This window comes from Rousettus aegyptiacus, unplaced genomic scaffold, assembly GCF_014176215.1.
Source record: "Rousettus aegyptiacus isolate mRouAeg1 unplaced genomic scaffold, mRouAeg1.p scaffold_m13_p_1, whole genome shotgun sequence".
Lineage (NCBI taxonomy): Eukaryota > Metazoa > Chordata > Mammalia > Chiroptera > Pteropodidae > Rousettus > Rousettus aegyptiacus.
The window spans coordinates 66520704-66540621 of record NW_023416284.1 but is presented as its reverse complement, the minus strand read 5'-3'; the positions used below and the strand labels follow the sequence as shown (position 1 = coordinate 66540621).

At 35.3% G+C, this 19918-nt stretch overlaps 1 protein-coding gene across 4 annotated transcripts in view; it reads right to left on the bottom strand.

The window, feature by feature from the left end:
• Positions 1-19918, bottom strand: part of DCDC2 (doublecortin domain containing 2) — a 148835-nt gene that overhangs the window by 109058 nt on the left and 19859 nt on the right. The gene's annotated exons all lie outside the window — the stretch shown is intronic.

The window sequence follows — 19918 nt, the reverse complement described above, 5'->3', positions numbered from 1 at the left end:
CTGTACCTGGGTCCTCCATAGGTCTCCATGTTGCTGTGCCCATTCCGGGGGCTGATTCTCTGCGGAAGGGTTAGGATTCACCTGCCAGGTGTGGATTATCACCTCTTATTCAGTGGATTATTTTTCTGTCAGTAATGAATACCTTAGCATCAGTTTCCAGATCTGTCTTTTGAACTATTCTCTAAATGAATGCCTTCCTTTACTGAAGCAGGAAAATAATCCAAAACACATTTTGAATATAGGTTCATCAATTGTACCAAATGTACCATTCTAGTGGGGGATGAGGATAATGGGAGAGGCTGTGCATGTAGGGGGTATATGAGAAATCTGTACCGTCCTCTAGATTTTGCTGTTAACCGAAAATTGCTCTAAAAAATAACATCTACTAAAAGACAGTGATCCAAAAGATAAGATACCCATTATTAGTAGTATCTTTCTTGGAAAACTCTTAAATGTAAGCATATTTAAATAAGGTGTCCATATTACTAAATCTTGTCTTTAAAAAAAAGATCCATATCAATTGTCATCAATTGTGAGCCATCACATCAATTTTCCAGCATACTACACATTTTAAATATTTGGCATTCTGGTTTAATTTTCTCTTTACTGAACTTTGTGGACTAATTTTTTAAATTGGATAATCCTAAGCATTCTGAATATATAATGTTAGACTTCACATTAATTAATTTTATTCTAAAATAATTCTTTTCAATGGCCACTTTATCCTACAGGAAAACTGAGCAGGATGAGTCATTTTTAAGGCATTCATAAGTAAATCTGTGGGGGTCTCCCTAATGCTATGCTGAAGAGAATAATATAACCCCCATTGAGTTAAAAAATAACCAATTAACCCACGAGAACTCTTAGGAGAAATTACAGGAACTGCTACTACTAACCAAGCAATGGAATTCTTTTTTAATTGTATCTTCTTTTGTGTTCCTTCTTAGCTTACTACGCCATGCTTGCTTTTCACCATTGCCATTTGTGTTTGTTTGATTTTCCCAAACAGAATTTTGGTTACCAGACTAATCTAGGCAGTGGAATGTAAAATTTCCACTAAAAATGCAGGGCAGCTGGAAGTGTGTACATAATAATGCAAGATGAAAGTTAGCAATGTGGAGTATGCAGGGGTAGTCCAAGTGGGTGGAATGCAGCTTCCATCTGCATTTAAATAAGTCATTTAGTCCTCAGGACTCCCACTGAGGAATGTGCCAACTGTACATGATCTACATTCACTCGTTCATAAATACGAAGAATGCTGTTAATCCACCAACAGATAGCAAGAGAAGTGCTGCTAATGTTTTTTTTTTTTTAGCAACGATTAGTTTTTCACCCACATTGCACTGTCTCTGTGCCCCACGCTGAAAACTCAGCATGGAAGACAGTAGACAGGGGCCTTCGCTCTCACTGTGGGGTGGAATGCGGGAGATGGAGACAACAGAGAAGTAAAGGAATGAAGCACTGGACTGGGAGTCAGCTTCAAGCTCTAGACGTTCAACACCTCGCTGAGTTACCTGAGGCAAGTCACTTCACCAACCTGGGTAGGCTTGTCTACTACTCAGCTATAGGATGAGGGGACTGCATTTTGATCATCTCTAAATTCCCTTCAAATTTTTACATTCCCCAAAAATGTTAGCATTAATTAAATACAATTTACCTTAAAAAACATAAAAGTTTTTAAAAATTAAACTATGAAAAATATGACCTTGCTTACCCTAAGTGTCTAAGAATTGATAAAGCAACTGGGATCTCAGTGATTGGAAACAAAACATCATTACGCACAACAAATGTGATCTGATATACATATCTTCTTATACCTGTCAGAAAAATATATAAAATTGACTTGGTTAAGTAGGCTTTTCATAAAATCATCTATAAATTTTAGTTTCAACAGCTGACTAGATACTACATCTGCAACCATACACTTCCCAAGGAAATATGATAGTAATAAAATTTGAATTAACCAAAGTCAATGTTTAAAAAAAAAAAGTCTTGAAGACCAGAAGTGCTCCCTAACATGATTGCAATCCTTCATACTGTTCACAAGCAGACTGATGAAACTGCTGACTCACATTGTTTTAAATGGTTTAAAGGTAGTTTCCAAATATCCCAACCTTAACTAAAACTGCCTGATGTGCTAGTGTTAAATGCTTGAGACCTTTCCAGAGAAATGCATTTTTCTTGAAATAGGACTACAACCTAAATTTAAAAAATTTTAAACTCCCTCTTAAATTAATCCAACCTCAAAAGTTCATGATCTCTTTTCTCATTTTTGTGTAATAATTATATTTCTCTAATAGAAATACTGGTGAAATACACTTTGATTTCCAGAAATGTGCTCTAAGGCCAGGGATTCAGGATGTAAAATAATACACAGTTATCTATGCTTTTTTTCAAATACTCAGCCCCATAAATCATCCCAGAGCATTCATGTTTCCAGAGTTCCTTAGTAAAGCACTTTTGAACAAAGGAGCCTCCCAGGAATTAAGTCACCCATACCAACAACTTCAGTAGCTAAAGACACACAAAGCACCCCAATGCTAAGAAGAAAGAAAGCCACCCATGGGTGATACTCCTCTTCCAAAGGAAGAGCTAAGTCTTAAGAGGCATCCCACATTCTAAATCTGAAGCTATCTATTGTAAAATCATCTGAACATCTCATAGTTTACATATTGTCAGCATAAAGGGTTCATTTATTCAACAATATTTATCAATCATCACAGTTATCACAGCATGCAAGGTACCAGGGTATGTGTTGAATATTCATTGGTCCATAAGTCAAGATCCCTGTCCTCACAAAGCCCACGGTATAGTAGACGGGGGACAGTGACAAACGAAACATAAGAAATCAAACTAAAAATATATGTAATCACAAATTATAAAAAGTGCTCCGAAGAAAATGAAGCAATCATGAGATATGATATATGCACAAAATCTATAAAGAGAGAAAGTGCTGAGCGTGCTTAGAAATGGAAAGGAGGCTGGAGCAGCTGGAGTGTAGTAGGTAAGAAGAGAGAACAAGCTGGCAGGTACAATGCAGGGCCTCATAAGCCAAAGGAAGGAGGCTAAATTTTAGCCTAAGTGCAATTAGACTTTACTGCAGGTTTTAAGATCATTCTCGCTTCTCAATGCAGAATAGACTGGAGAAAACAAAACTGGAAGCCAGGAGATCATAAAGGAGGCTGATGAGGAATACATGTGAGAGATGGTGGTGGCTTTTCCTAGGGGATAACTGAGGAGAAAGAAAAAAGCAGGTATATCTGAAATACATGCTAGAAGTAAAAATTAGCACTTACTGAAATAAGCATCTGGATAGTGAGGGAAAAAGCTTGAGCAGGTGGGTACACAGTGATTGCTACTTATGAGACAGAAGAAAGGTTTGCACTGAATATAGAATAAAAAGTCTAGTTGTGGGTAGTACATCTTAAATGCTTATGAGACCTCCAAATAGAAGCGTCATCCATGTAGGCAGGTTGGAGCTCATGTATCAGGCTAGAGATACAATTTAGGGGTAATCTGCATATAGATGGTATGTAAAGCCATGAAACCTAATGAGCTCACCAAAGCAGGGAGTCAAAGGTAAAGAGAGAGGCTCAGGATCAGGCCACGGGGTTGGCTAATACAGGATAAAAAAAATTCAGAGGAGACAGAAGAAAAGTGGGCAGAGAAGTATGAGGTAAATCAAAAGAGTGCAATGTTCCAGAAACTGAGAGAGAAGAATCAACGGCTGAGAGAAAGATTAAGATGAGGTCAGGAAAATGCCCATTGAATTAGTCAACAGAGACACCCTTGGAGAGCTTGACAAGAGCACTATGAGAGGAATGCAGAAGACAGAACTGTACTGAACTGAGTTAAGAACTTGAAATGGAAATAAATAAATAAATGGAGGATTCCTTTGCTTAGCATTATTAATCTTTGTAGGAAACACAGAATAAGTTTAAGATAAGCTCCTTACCATTTATATGCTAAAGGCAGCACCCGTTGGAGACAGTTAGGTCAGGGAGAAAGAGGATTTCCAGCCTCTCTTGAAGCAGAGAAGCAGCCAATCTCAAGAAGCTAAGCAACGGCAGAACTTTTAGGTCTTACAATTACAATTATACATGCCGCATGTATGGGGTCATATATAAGGAGGGTGTAAAACCCACTCCAACCAGGAGAGGACTCACAGGGGTCTCTGTTGCCCAGGAGGGGCATAGAAAAGGTTGGCTAGGCAAGGAGAGGGAAGAATGAGTCCAAGGAAAGCAAATCACCACACCTGCACCAGTGCTGGACATCCAATATAACTGGTACCCTGGAAAGTTCATAGCAAATTCTATCTTTCTTTTTCCAAAGAGATTGCTTGACCCACTTTCAACAAACAAGTAAGGAAATACATGCCAAAATATTGCCCAAATCAGAATGCTTTAAGAAAATCTGAACTTCTACATGTTCTTGAGAATAATCAAACACCATTCTTCCAATGCTAGAAAATTTGGGGCAAAACTACATTACCGATAATACTTTAAATTAATGTAATAGTTTTCCAAAATTCTGAGAAATTATGAACCCAGAGGCATAAAATGCCTTATGACACTTAACTTGTCACTGATTTATCCTGAAAAAAATAATTCAGAAGCAGATAAAGCTATATACCTAATAATGTCTACTAGAATATTAAACAGCAAATATAATAAAAATTATCTAAATATAATAATCTAAGTATATTAGATTATTATATAAATATAATAATCTAAGTATTATCTAAATATAATAATCTAAGTATATCTGCATATGCCTATATACACACAAAGTTAACTAAATAAAAAATAAAAATTTCTATTTCCATAGCAAAGAATACCACATATATACATATGCATAAAAGCAGACAGAGGTACATATACATGGAGAAAAACTGGAAAAGAATTTATAAAAATGAAATCCAATTTTTCAATGATGGACTTATTCTGAAGTACTATTGTGATAATTTTAAACAATATTTTTAAAAATTAATTTTAGCAGGATGGTACTTGTGCATGAGTGAACAAATAGACCAGTAGAATAAACTAGAAAACCCAGAAATAGACCAAAGTAAGTACACTGGTAATTTAGTATATAATAAAGTTGGCATCTCAAATTACTAGAACAAAGATGAACTTTTAATAAATGATGCCGAGACAGGGTAGCCTACATATTTTTGGAAAAAAGAAAATTAGATATGTATCTCACAGGACAGATAGGAGCAAACTCTAAATGGAATAGTGATATAAAAGTAAAAAATAAAACCATACAAGTACCAGAAAGAACCATGGGTGAATTCCTCTTTAACATTAGTGTAGAAAAAGGTTTTCTAATTATGATTCCAAAAAAGACACAAATTTGAGTACATTAAGAAGAAAAAATCATTTTCCATGACCAAAAATCACCATAAGCAAATTCAAAACACAATAAACTAGGAGGAAATATTTACAACATATAGCACAAAGGACTATTTTTCTTAATATACAAAGAACTCTTAAAGTTAAATGACAGTAGACAAAACACTTGAAGAAAGATGGAGAAAAGACATGAGCAGGAAATTCACTAAAAAAAAAATAAAACTAAAATGATGCCTGAACATATGAAAATTTTTAAACTTGTAATTAGTAAAATATAAATTAAAACAACACCAAGATATCATTTCTCACTTACCAGATCATAAAAAATTAAAAATTATGACAACAAATTTTGTTTTCGAAGCTGTGGAGACAAGTATACTCCTACACTGATGAGGGAAGGCAAACGGGTAAAAAGCTTACAGGAAAGAATTTGGCAATATCTAAAAAAACTATACATTCCTTTATCTTCTGACCCAGTAATCCCACTTCTAAGAATCTACTCTGAACATACACCTCCAACAATAAAAAAAAAAAATACTTATGTGCAAAGTTATTCATTACAATATTATTTGTAATTGAAAAATATTAGAGACCCAAATGCCCACACATTAGAGAATAATTGAGAAAAGTATGGTACATATGTATATAAAGTATATAATGAAGGGCTCTGAAGTTGCAATAAAGAATGAGAAAGATCTTTATGTACCAATACAGAGAGATTTCCAGGACTTATAGTTAAGTGAAAGAAAACAAATTAACAAAGAATATCTACAAGAGGAAAAAAAATGGCATAGATAATAGAGGCTCTGTTCATCCCTCTGGTGACCAAATCAAAGTTATGACAGAAACAAGGAGCAGCAAAGAAAAATCGCCTGAGATCTAGAGGAGCAAGCCATACAACTAGAGAGAAGTCCAAGAAAGCACCCTGCAATGACAGAAAAATATGAACAACAACAACAAGTGAAAAAAAAAAAAAAAGAATATTTACTGTATGGACCCTTCACATAAGAAAGAAAAAATGTTTGTTTGAGAATGTGAATCTGCTTACTTGTGGAAAAAGTATAATAGGAAGGATAAAACATAACTAAGGAGAATAGTTTCTTCTAAGGAATGGATAGAAACCAGTTGCAAAGAACGTAGGACAAGGAAGTAAGTAGTAGGAATGGAGGAAGAGAAGGCTCTATCTACTAAGAGGGCCGAAAGGCAATGATTTCTCAGTAGCGAGGAGCCTAAAGCTGAGATAGTGGTTTCTAAATGCCATTGTCTCATAAAAGGAGTTAGGGTTCTTTGGAGAAACAATTGATTCCAGGGGTGAAGAAGGAAAAATAGAAAACGAGTCTGGAATATCTTGTGGTGCTAGAAAGTAATGACGTTCAAAAGATGGCAGGGCCATGTCAAAAGAACACAAAGGCCAGCTTGAAAGAGTTCCCAATGGCCAAAGCAGGGATAATTTGAGTAATAAAACGAATAATGATAGTACTGAATTTTAACCCAGAGAATAAAATAAATATCCATGCATCCATACTGATATAAAGAAATGATTTAATAAATAAGTAAATAAATGTGAGAGAAAGGACTAATCATCTGTACAGCAGAATTCCAACTCAAATTTAGAAGGAATAAAGGAAATGGAAAATGATCATTAGACAAACATGGCAGTAACAGAACCAACCACGAATGATAAAATTTGTGGGTGGAACCCTGAATGATGAGGAGTAATATATTTGCATAGCCTCAAATTAACTCCCCACGAGATACTTATTGATTACAAAGGAAAAAAACAGTAAGTTTGCAGTGAAGAAACCTGGCAGACACCACCTTAACCACTTGATCAAAGCTAATATTATCCATAAGAAGACATAATATCATGTACTCTAGGGACAAATATAAATTAAGAGGATTAATTCTCTCTGATGAAAATAGGAAAGTCCCCCTCACCCACCTTTTTCTCAGAGCATTTACTTCCGAAAACTTGCAATTGTAAGTACTTTCTCCCCTCTTTGAAATGTCTCTAAAATCTTTTAGAAGATCAGATATCCTTTTGTCAGCTTTATGACCCAGGAATGTCGTTCTCTTGGACCTAGGACAGAAAAATCAAGGGAGACAGCACCCTTATTTCCCAGTTTCTGTGGGAGGACTGGAGCCTATCTTTGGTGGGCACCATGCTCCAACTTGCAAAATGACTTCCTGTCATAAAGCTATGAATAGTTTATCTTCTGGAGAAAGCCCATTAGCTAACACAGATGGTCATTCCAACTACCATGTGAATTTAAGATGAATTATGAAAAATGGTCCTGTCAAGTTCTCTACTTGAGGACTGATTTTAGTTTGTCTTGGGGGAAAAAAAATGGATATAGTGGGTTGCATCTGCTTGGCTATATAAAAGAGTAAGATTTTCTTTCTATCTTGTCAATCTATCAGTGAATTGCCTGTGATGTGCATCATATTCTGGTATAATGCTTATTCAATAATGAAAATGCTTTCTTTCTCTACTTATCTTTGTAGAGAGGATTTCTAGATTGAGAGATTTTGTTTTAAATTATATTTCCCCAACGGTATCCTCTAACATGATGCAGTGAGCAGGGCACTACATCATTCCCCGGTGTTCTTGCCAAAAAATAAAGAACCTCAACCCAATCACAAGAAAACATCAGGCAAAACCACAGTGAAGGCCATCCTACAAAAGAACAGACCTTCAAAGATCTTAAGGTCATAAAAAACTAGAGAACAGTAACAGTAAGTAGATACTAAAGCAACATGACAACTAAAAGCAGTGTGAGATCCTGGATTACATCCTTGATCAAAAAAAGACTTTAGTCTGGAAACTGGGAAAATTTGAATAATATTGTTACCATTGGGGGGCGACCTAATCATATCTGTAAATTAGGTGATCGTATCAATTTTAATTTCCTGCTTTCAATTTCCTAGTAACATAAGACGGTAACAGAGGAAGCTAGGTGAAATAAGATGTATAAGTAATTCTCTGCATTATTTGGCAACTTTTGTCTAAAACTATTTCAAAATAAAAAGTTAAACAAATGTAATGTTTAATACCCCTTATCATGACTAAAAATCTGATACATAGGAGGCCTCCCTTGATTTGTCTTCACCTCTCTCGCCCTATTTTCTCTCAATAATCAGCTACAACCAACTCTGCCTTTAAAATGTAATAAAAAAAACACCTCCTGAGAAACCCAACAATAGTTTTTGTTTGTAATTAGGATAAATTTATACATTGCTGTTGTGTTGTTGTGTAATTACATTTGGTTTGGGGTTTAGTTTCAAAGAAACTTGACTCTATTGCTTTGTGAAGCCAAGAGACAAGTTGAAAAGAACAAGAAAAAGTCAAACTAAATCTGACACTGAACTGTTTCTTGCGATACTAAAACAGAAGAAAGCATGATTATCTCCTTGAAGATTAGTTATGGTTTTGTCATTATATGCAAGAAGGGGGGGGGTCTTTTTTTTCACATACCAGACTTACTAGCTCAGAACAATAAGAAACGGGTGGTTTGTTGTTAACCAGTGAACCCTAGCTTAATTGGGAAAATATTTGCATTCCCTTAGGGTAGAACTAGGTCAAAGGAACCTCACCTCCACATCAAAACTGCACCATCCAGGAGGTCAAAGCACATGATGTAGACAAAGAAGAATGTTCAAGGTTCAGTGAGGTTTTTTTCTTAACTAAAAGCATAAGAAAACCTCAGAAAGTAATAATAGTTCAAGACTGTCAATGGCACTGGGACCCTTCTTATGTGATTAGCCCACTGGGAGCTTATCTGCAGGCTGCCATCAGTGAAATACATTCACCCAAGAATAGAAAATTAAGGCGAGTACAAGTCTGTTAAGGAAAACACATGAAGAAATAAAATCTATATTTGGCCTAAGAACTGTAAAAAAAAAAACCCAAGTTCATGATACTTTGTGTCTCACTTGTAAATAATTGTTAGCAAGAACATCAAAACCTGTTTTCTCTTTTCGTCCCATCATTTTCGTATTTCCCTTCCTTCTCTGTCTGGATTGCTTGTGTGAATGTAATTTATTAAAGAGCCTTGGCACTTTGGTGTTTGAGATATTTCAACTAAATCAAAGACAATGCAAAATAAAGAAAAAAAAAGGGGTTCCCATCAAACATAATTAAATAAGGCCAAATTCATTTTACTCCCAGTCTGCCTGTTTTAGGGAAAGCCTCAGAATCAGGAGGGCCCTGAAGTAAATCTCGCCTCTTGGAATAATCTAAAACCAGAATCTCCAGATCTGCCTGGTCCAAACTCAAGCACTCCATCAGGAGTGAGGGAGCAAGACAGCCACTTTCTCACATTTTCTGCCACTTTCTCACATTTTCTTCTCAAATTTGCAGGCCATTGTCTTTAATTACTCCATGAATAGTTTCTGCATTACAGTAAATAACAAATCATAAAATCCTCCTGGTGATAGGAAAAACAGCATGGAAGGAAGGTCTTGATGCCCCAAGAAGGAACTCTGAAGCCTCAATCAATTCTCCGCGTTGAAAGAATGACTTAGACCTTGGCTGCCACCTGCGAGGACAGTCTGAGAGACCAGATGTCCCTCATATCCTGAAGACATCACCAGGGAGTCCTGGTATCCTCACCTCTACAAAAATTGTTACACAGAGAACGAATCAAGAATTTCAGGTACACTGGCACCATATTCTACTCCAGGAGTTTTTAACAAATATGTTCCACAAAATTTTCTGTAATTCCAAAGTACATTTAGCAGGTGGAACGGATTTTTATTATTTTTTTAAATAAATTACTAGAGAAAATCCAGAACATTTTTCTTACTCTGCCTCTTTCTTCTTTGTCATCTCACTCACATCTCAGCATAAATTATTCCTTAGCATGATAGCGAGGCCTAGTTACAAAAACAAACACATACTTATAAGTGTGAGATAACTCAGTTTTATTTTACCACATTTTAATTTTAATAAAATTAAGAAGACCGAAAACGTTTCCAGTCTTGCAACCTCCCTATTCTTACTACCATAATATTTACTTGCTATTTTTTCAGGCCTCCCTTTCTCACTCCCATGTTGGATCCCAGACCACAAACTAGTATAATTTTTCATTCTTGACATTATATGTAGAAATATAAAATTTAAATTGCTAATCAAGTTTCATATAGAATTTAAAAAAAAAGAAATGAGAGAGAGAGAGAAAGCAAGAGAAGAAAGAAAGAAAGAAAGAAAGAAAGAAAGAAAGAAAGAAACAAACAAACAAACAAACAAAGAAACAAACAAAGAAACAAACAAACAAAGAAAATTGAAGAAGAATATGTGCCTATGCATAATTTGCAATTTTGTTAGCAAGGACACCTACCTACACAAAACTTACAATTCTCCTTGTTCATGGAGAAGAGAAAGGATATGAATAATCAAAGTGCGGCCTAATCCAAAATCATTTAAAATTAAAATATATTAAATCAGCCCTTTTCATTTTGCCAATATATTCACTATCACCCTTTTTGACTTGAGCTGATGATAAAATAAATCTTCATTTTTAAAATACAGCAACCAACAGAAGGCCATCGTTTCTTACACCCAGGAGAGTAAAAAACAAAATTTTAAAGCTTACTGTAAACAATCTTTAAAATTGAAAATTACACAAAGATTTTTAAGAGCCAGGTGACATTTATATTACCAATAAAAAAAAATGAATATGAAAAAGAAGCCAAAGTTTAGCAGATGAAAAAAAAAAACATAAGAATGTATAAAGAACTTTCACTTACATCCTCTAATCCATATCATGCTATCTGTATTCTAGTTATAGCATTTGCTGACCGCTGTCTCCCAGATAGACGGCTCACTCTCTGAGCCCAGGGACCGTGTTTTACTATATCCTCATTCCTCCCGTGCAGTCCAGTGCCTGGCACAATTGCAGGCAACCACAACGAACATCTGTGGAGTATTCCACATGACTATGAACAAGTCAGTCAAGACGCCTGGACTATCAGAGTTTACAGTTAATTGGATATGTGTTTGATGAGCCAAGGTGAATGGAAACCTAGGTTAGGACGTGTATTGTCATATCCAATTTACAACTGAGAAAATTGAGTCCAAAAATCAACATAGCCCAGGACTTTTGACTAAATGCTGAGCTCTTTCTACTGTACATAAGCATTTTGTTTTATTTTCTAATGATACTCTCTTTGTGAACCTATTTACTCGAAACTAATTTCTTCTAATACCTTCAGGGTCTTTAGAAACTGGCAGCATGTGATATCTGAATTTCACATATATAATTAGTTTTCACTGCTGCAATCCAGTTTTAATCACTCTATTAATACTATAAACTTATAATGAAGATATAGGGTGTAACTAGTAAACAGAATGAATACTCTTGAAATAAAAGAACTTTTTAAAGCCTAGCCAATGTGCTAATTAGTCTTGCCCTTTGTACGTATTATTTTCTGCTTAATATATGTTTAGCTTAATTTACACTTTAATACCCAGCATTTGTTACTCTCCAACAGATGGCTAAAATGGCAAGCACAAGGAAATAAGATCTAGATTAACATTCTTCCATTTCCAAGGAAGAAAACATACACTACTTTCTAAGTGAAGTGTATACATTCCCTGACAATGAACAAGAAGAATTTGTGTGTCACATATGTCTGATAAATGTTATCTGTTCACGAACCAAAGAGGAATACTTTCTCCAAGACCATGTATCTCCTCCTTATATACAGAAACTTGACAAGCTTTCCTGCTCAGATCACAGAGTAATTCTCAGTCTTCCACCTTTGGCATGGAGTCTTCTGCAACTGAGGATTTTAAAGTGGATTCCCCTGTGGAGATTTACCTTTACAGCTTATTAGATCTCCAGGTAATAAAGAGCTTAGATTCCTGTAAAGTAGGCTACAAGGGATATTGAACTAGCTGTGCTTTACACATCTGGCTATGCAATGTTTATGAATTCAACTAACTGAGGCCACAACTTGTACATGAATATCTTTGGGGAGAAGGAAAATAGTTGAGAGTCGCTTCTTTGGGGACTTGTTAAAGCCGAAGTGCATTTCTGTCACGTTTATGGCCCATGGCCTATGACATCTCAGAGGTCTGTTGCCCATACTAGTGGACAACACAGCTATTAAACTTTATGCTTTTATGTCCTTATTCAAGGCCTTCTCAACACACCCTCAGTAAGTCTACTGAACCACTTTATTTTCCGAACCTAGCTACATTCCAAGTGCCCCTTCTCTGATCCCATTGTCATATAATCTTAACTGCATACCCGTTGGTACATTGGGCTTAAACACTGTGGTGCATGTTCACATTATACTATGGTTATTTGTGTGCATATTTATCATTCTGGCTAGACAACAAGCTAATCCCTGGAAAGTAGGAGTCACATGTTTCTCATTTTTCATCCCAATCATCCAGTTCAGCATCTGACATTTGGTAGTTACTCACTTAGTATTTCTTGAAAACCACAGCACCAAGACTGATATGACTTTTTTCCAGTTCCCAATGAGGAAGCTGTACTTTAGGTCCCAGAATCAGAATCAAAACTCAGATCTATTTGCTTCCAAAATTCATTTCTTTCCACTATGCTATCTCTCAATGAAACAATGCTAAACAGAAGCATTCATATAAAATCATTTCCTACTGATAGAAACATATAAATTAAGGTTTGGAGATATTGTTCAAGCAAAATAAGCTTAGTTACTCAGAATGTATACAGATGTGTAGAAAGCAGGGAGACATATACGAAATAATAAATAAATAAATAAATAAATAAATAAATAAATAAATAAATAAATGAGAAAGTTTACCCTTATTCTCTTTGCACCTAAGATAAACTTCTTGGAAAACCTTTATCAAGTTTGCTTGCTTGTTTGTTTGTTTCCTGAGCATAAAGTATTACATTAAGGAGAAAAACAACGTTCAATTAAATCTTTTATCAACCTAAGTTTGTTGAAAAATTAGTTGGAAAAAATACCACTGCATTTCTGCTTCAGTTCAACTCCTCATATTTACCCTGCAATCTCAAAATTATAAAGGTAAGGTAAGGAATAATGGTGATAATGTGGAATGAAAGAAACTGTGGAAACAGTTTGACAACAGAGGCAAAACATTATTCACCTAATGTTACAGAGTCAGAAACTCCTTCTACCACCCCAAAATTGGAATGAACCTATTTATACGATTAATCTAGGTCTTACAACAAGAGGCCTAACCTACTTTGTGCCTTAATTTCATTCAATAGAAATAATTCAAGGAATCCATAAGATGACACAAAATCAATCATGCATGAAACTTTGAGTCTTCCCTCTACTATTTTCTATTCCACCAGCATTTTATTTATAATGAAGAAATGAATAAATAGAGTCAGGGAATGGGCTCGTTTGTGTTTGAATTTCCATGCTGTGTTTCTTTGCATTTAATCATAGTGTTTTACATGATATGAAATACTGAAGGGGAAAAAAGCACATTTCTTTAAGAAAGCAGGTCTCTTACACTTTCTTAGATATAGAGGAAAAAACCCGGCTACTTAAACATTCAAATGAAAAAAGAATGATATTTCATCCAGTGTTAATCTCAACTAAAGTCTTCAGCGACACATTACCAGAGACTATGGAATTATTTTTTCTTAAGTTTTACTAAACATGCTTCAGAATTACTGTACCCCAATTAGCAATAACCATAAACTAGAAGCCAATTTTGTTTGCAAGGGCTGTCTAGTCCATTTCTGGCTGATCCCTCCTGGTATTACTTTCATTATGAGCACTCAGAAGAATAACTGTGTTTGGATGGCTTGTTGTTGTAATTAGGTTTCCAGGTTACCAACTACCAAACAATCCTGGGCTGAAAGTAACTTCCAGACATACTGTTCCAAAGACACTAAAACCTGCCATAGGCATCAAAAGATAAACAGCAATCTTCACATCCAGGGGGAGTAGAATAATAAATCAAAGGAAAGGGTCACCCTGTATAAACAGTATTGGTTGGGCAACCTTGCACTAAAAAGTCATTCTGTCTAGTTTCAAAAGAGGAGGAATTTGGCCTCCTAAATTGTCTGAAGACTTGGCCTTTTAAAATGGACCACCACAAAGAACACTTAGGAATTTTACTCCTGTAAATTTGCTTTGCTAATGTGGAAGGCAGGTTATCTTCTTGATTCAATGCTAGTCCATCTCTTTCCAGATTATTGTGGGCAGAGAGGGTTTAGAAGGAAAGAGCAGAGAGCCCACAGCCACTGAGAGGCATGGAAATAGTATCTACAAAGAGTAATGTTTTAAATGGACACCATTCACTCTGAATAAGAGAAGGTTAAGTTGTGATTTAATATATATTTCTCACTCCTGTGATGAGCCCTTCCCTAGCACAGAGGTGCCCAGTTGTGTTCCCAAAAGGCCTAACTTACAGTTGTAGAAACTAGGTATTTTTATCATTAAAGTGAATTACAGTGAAAAGCAATAGGACTATTTTCCTACTCTACAAATATAATATTTGGGAAGAAAAAGAATATTGAAATAAAAGGCAAAACTCGGATGCCTTTCCTTGTCCTTTCCAGTAGGATAAAGATACATACTGACATACATCAGCTTGCCTTCTTGTGTTCCCAGCCCTTTCAGATGTCTCCCTTCTTTTTCTCAAACAGCTACTGTAATCACACCCATTCTATGAAATCTTTCCTATCTAACGGAAGATGGAAAAAGAACTCTCCTGTGGTGACATGTAATTCCCACAGCTCTCCTTTCACTCATAGCCTTATAATATATATCAACCCACTTCTTATATGCTTATACATGATATTAACAAATCAATCAAGTCTCAGTTCAGTGTTAACTTTGTCTCATACCTTTATCAGTACTTCCTACCTGTCTTACATTACAAGCTCCTAAATGACAGCCATTTTCTCTCTTTTTTTTTTTTTTTTTGCCACTCTATTTCTTGATAAGTGACCCAGCACAGTGGCATGATGACTTTGCAACATTAAAAGAAAGAAGCAGACTTGCTCTCATGTAGTGTGAATGTTTTGATATAACAGCTTTATTTTATAATTTCATATGAAGTCTTCATTAATTTCTTTGAGTAATAATTGACAGCTATCTGCTTCTGAAAAAGAAAATGTACCTCAGATCAATTAGGAAAAAAATCTTTATGTGGCTTAAATAACAGATGGAACTAAAACATTATCATTTGCAGTCTCACTTCTAATATGTGTATGAAAACCTTTCATTTTCATTAATTTCTAAATCATATACATCATCTACTCTATTTGAAGGAAACAGGAATTACTTTTGCCAAATTACTAGTGAATTCTCTTCCTACATGTCTTCCAGGTAGGTAGGAAAATTTTATATCATTTTCTTCTCTAGGACCTCAAGTAATTTTAGCAAATAAGTCTTCAAAATCTGGCAACAGAAAATTCTATTTCTTTTCATTAGAATGGATGATATATATATATATATATATTTCTTTTTTTAAATCCAATCCTTTAATAAATAACAATCACTAAACATGGTCATGACGTTGTAAGCAGTTAGTCACTTATTCACTCATTCATTTATTCATTTATTAAGCAGCTCTTTCATTTATTAAATTTTGCTCATTGTAATCTGTTTTATCTTACCTATAACTTTGACTCCCTGATATTTCATTACTTTTTCTATTCAAATCATTAATCCATGTCAACTTTAAAAACCACTTACTGAACTGATATGGAGTATTTTTTGCCAAAATAAACATGCTAATAAAAATGTTATCGAGAAATAAAAATCAATTGGGCTCAGGGTATGGTCAACGATGCACATATCTGACCCTCAAAATATCTACATTTAATCAAGATATCACAGCATATATAGTTTTTAACTTTGAAAATAAGATGTTAAAAACACTGAAAAGAGATCAAGTGAGAAGCTGGCTGCTGAAGTTTTTTTAAAAAATCATGTTTAATAAGCACAGTAAAGGTTAAAAGGCAACATGCAAAGCGGTCAAAGGTTAGTAAATGAAATAAAAAGATAAGGAAATGAAAAGAGGATGGGAGAAATTAAAAAGGGTGGAATGGAGATTTCCAAAATGCTGAATATAAGACACAAAGAAAGAAGAGAAAAATATGTGGAAAAAATGTAAATGTGACTTAATAAAAAAAATTAAGCACAAAATTATTAAATAATTAAATTTAGAATTAACTTCTATTTCTTATATCTAAATACAAATATCTGGATATAATAAAATACTTATATATTTAGAAATATATAAACGCATTTATATATTTTTCATAATTTATGAAGTCATGTTGTTAAATCATCTTCATGTGAATGTTAAAGATTTAGCCTATTAAATACCACATGTTAATATGTTTCTACTCAGTTCTAGTGATGAATCTTACTTCTGAAGATCAAATTAAATAGCTCTTTCATGTTCTTTTTCCTATATTGACAATACTTTACAGGAAAAAGTATCCCAGAACATAGTGGTGCTTCCTCGCCAACCAGAAAACCAATAACAAAAAATTGTTTATAGATTGCAATAAATCATATATATAATGTGCTAATTCTGAAAGCAATTAAGTAAAAAATTATTTCTTCATTTCAGGATGCTAAAAAAAAAATAAGAAATGGAAAGTAAGACAGCCTGTGTGTTAATTCACTAAGTAATTATCAAATATATTGACATATCTCAAGGTATGCAATAACTGCATAAAAGCTATAAGCAAAAGAAATTCTCCGTATGGCAGATTGTGTTTTCCAAAACTGATGATGGCAATATTTATGGTCCATTTCCTTTTATAGAATCTTTCTACTCCCCTTCAAGAGGTAAAGTCTGTTTCACCTCCCTAAAATCCTGGACAGGACTTTGGACTTCCTGGAAGAATAAAGGACAATCGAAGTAACACTACATGACGTCTGAGTGCTGTGATTGTGTATGTGGGTTCTCTCTCTCTCTCTCTCTCTCTCTCTCTCTCTCTCTCTCTCTCTCTCCCTACTTGCCCTTGAAACTCCATCACTATTCTGTGAAGAAATCCACTCTAGCCCACAGAGACCATGTGATATAGAGGAGCTAAGGTTCAGCTGATGGCTATCACTCACACAAGTGAACAAGCCTTCATATGATTTCAGCATTCAGCCTTTAATCTTCAGCTAGGGCTCCAGAGATCATGAGGCAGAGAACAACCATCTCTGCTGTGCTCTCCCTGAGTTTCTCACACATACAATCCATCAACAAAATAAGCCATTGTTTTATGCTAATAAGTTATCAGGTAATTTATTATATGTACTTAATAACTGGAAACCCTTGTTTTCAAAAATATCTAAAAATTTCTAATCATAAAAGAAACAAAAGTATTTAAAAGCAAAAACTGACTACACCAAGAAAGCAGCGTGATTACTATTCTTTAAAAATAAAAAATTCTGTGTGCTAGACATTGTATTTGATGTTGGGGTGGTGGGTAGTACGAAGATAGTATAAGCAGGCATAATACGTGACCTCTTGGAGTTTACAATCCAGAGAGAAAGACTCCAATCAACTATTCAACTCCACAAAGGTACATTTAGCTATAACAAGTGCTGCAAAGCAGGGAGGCCTGATATGTATGTGTGTATCAATAGTGGGGGAATTTGATCTAGTTAGAAAGGTCAGACAGGGCTTCCCTGAGGATACCTGAGGTGGGGTAAGTTTGAGCCAAAGAGGCAAATGAAGAAATGAGGGAGAATGTTCTGAACTCAGATAACAGGGATGCACAAAGGCCCCGAGGTAAGAGGCAGTCTGGGATACTGGATGAAAGGAAGGCCAGTGGTCATGCAACGTTACTTCCACTGTATTCTCGTTTTCCAGGCAGTCCAAAGCCCCATTCATGTTTGTAGGCAAGAAAAATTTGACTCTACCACTTGATGGGGGTGGCATGGTCAGAGAAAATGGAGCAAAGGGAAGAAGAATGGATCTGGAAGAATATGAAGAACTCATAGGACAGACTCTTTCAGAATTTAATTGACCACCACTCAGAATAAGAAATACATCTTACACTGCAGCCTAATTTGCACACAAACATTAAATCAAAATCACAGTTTCGCAAATCAGTACTTACCTTCACTACTCATAGTGCAATCTGGTATCATCTACTTTATTTTTCTATATATATTAATTGCAACTAAATCAATTTTCAATGTACTAAAGGGTCACACTCTGAAGTTTGAAAAACACTGATATAAGTAAGGCCTTGTAGGCTAAGTTAAGGTCTTTATCTCAAGGCTAAGAGTAATGGGAAGTCACTGAAAAGGTTTAAATTCAGTGGCAATGGGATTGGATTTGTATTTCTACAAATAGAAAACAGAATGCTGAAGAAACAGAATAGGTGCAAGGAAAGCAGGTGGGAGGCTATTAAGATAAATCTGTAGTAGCTAGAATTATGATGGTGGTGGTGGTGGTGGTGGTGGTGGTGGTGGTGGTGGTGGTGGAAAGAAATGGATGAATTCCAGATACTTGGGAGTAGGTATGATGGGAGTCCTTAATTAAACATTAAGGATGAAGGAGGGTTTTGACTCTCAAACTTGGATGGGCAGTGATATCATTATCTGGAATGAACACAGGATGGAAACCAAGTATGGGGCAGGGAAGATAGCTCTTGCAAATAAAACTGGCTTCTAGTTTATGGGTTACTGCTAATTGGGGTACAGTGATTCTGAAGCATGTTTAGTGGAATTTTTTAAAAAAAATAATTCCACAGTCCTTGGTAATGTGTTCACTTAAGACTTTACTTAAGACTAACACTAGACCAGTTATTATTCTTTTATCACCCTGGTGTACTTCCTAGAGATTCTTAATATAATTTTCTATCTTGAGCTGCTAAGAATAGCCCTGAACTTTTGCTTAGCTAGTTGATTAAAACTGGGACTTAGTGGTGGCCCTCATTAAATGAACTTAAGATGACAAAATCAGAGCATTTCGGCAAACTAAGGCCCATGGGCCAAATTCTGCCTGTCTTCTGTTTTCCAATAAAGTTTTATTAGAATACAGCCATACCCATTCACTCACAGATTGTCAATAGCTGTTTTCATTCCACAACAGCAGAGTTGAGTAGTTACAACAGTTATTATATGGCCTATAAAGTCTAAGATATTTACTGTGTCTCTCCCTTTACAGAAATGAGTTGATAACTGACTCAGAGGAAGTGATGGGAAGACTTAAGGAGATAGAAATTGCAGCAGATTTTTCATGAGCACTCCACCTACTAATCTCTTATCTATGTGACTCAAGTGATGATCTCAAACACGCTTCCTTCAATGAGGTCTTGAGAAACACATTGGTGAGAAATGTTGCTGTTCTCTCCAGACCAGACATGTTGGTGGAAGATGCTGCATTAGAAATGGGCCCTCTGGTTTAAATGGGGTATCAGGATTCTAGAGTAACAGAAGAGAAAGTAGCATTCCTTTTCCAGAGACAAAGTAGGCACCATAAGTAACCATGAGAAGCAGCAGAATCAATACGGTAACTACAATGAACTGATCTGTAAGGACCTACGATGCTGACTAGATGATCATGGTATTTCTAAGATTAAAAGAGTTATACAACCCGCTACTTGATTTTTTGTAAAAAAAAA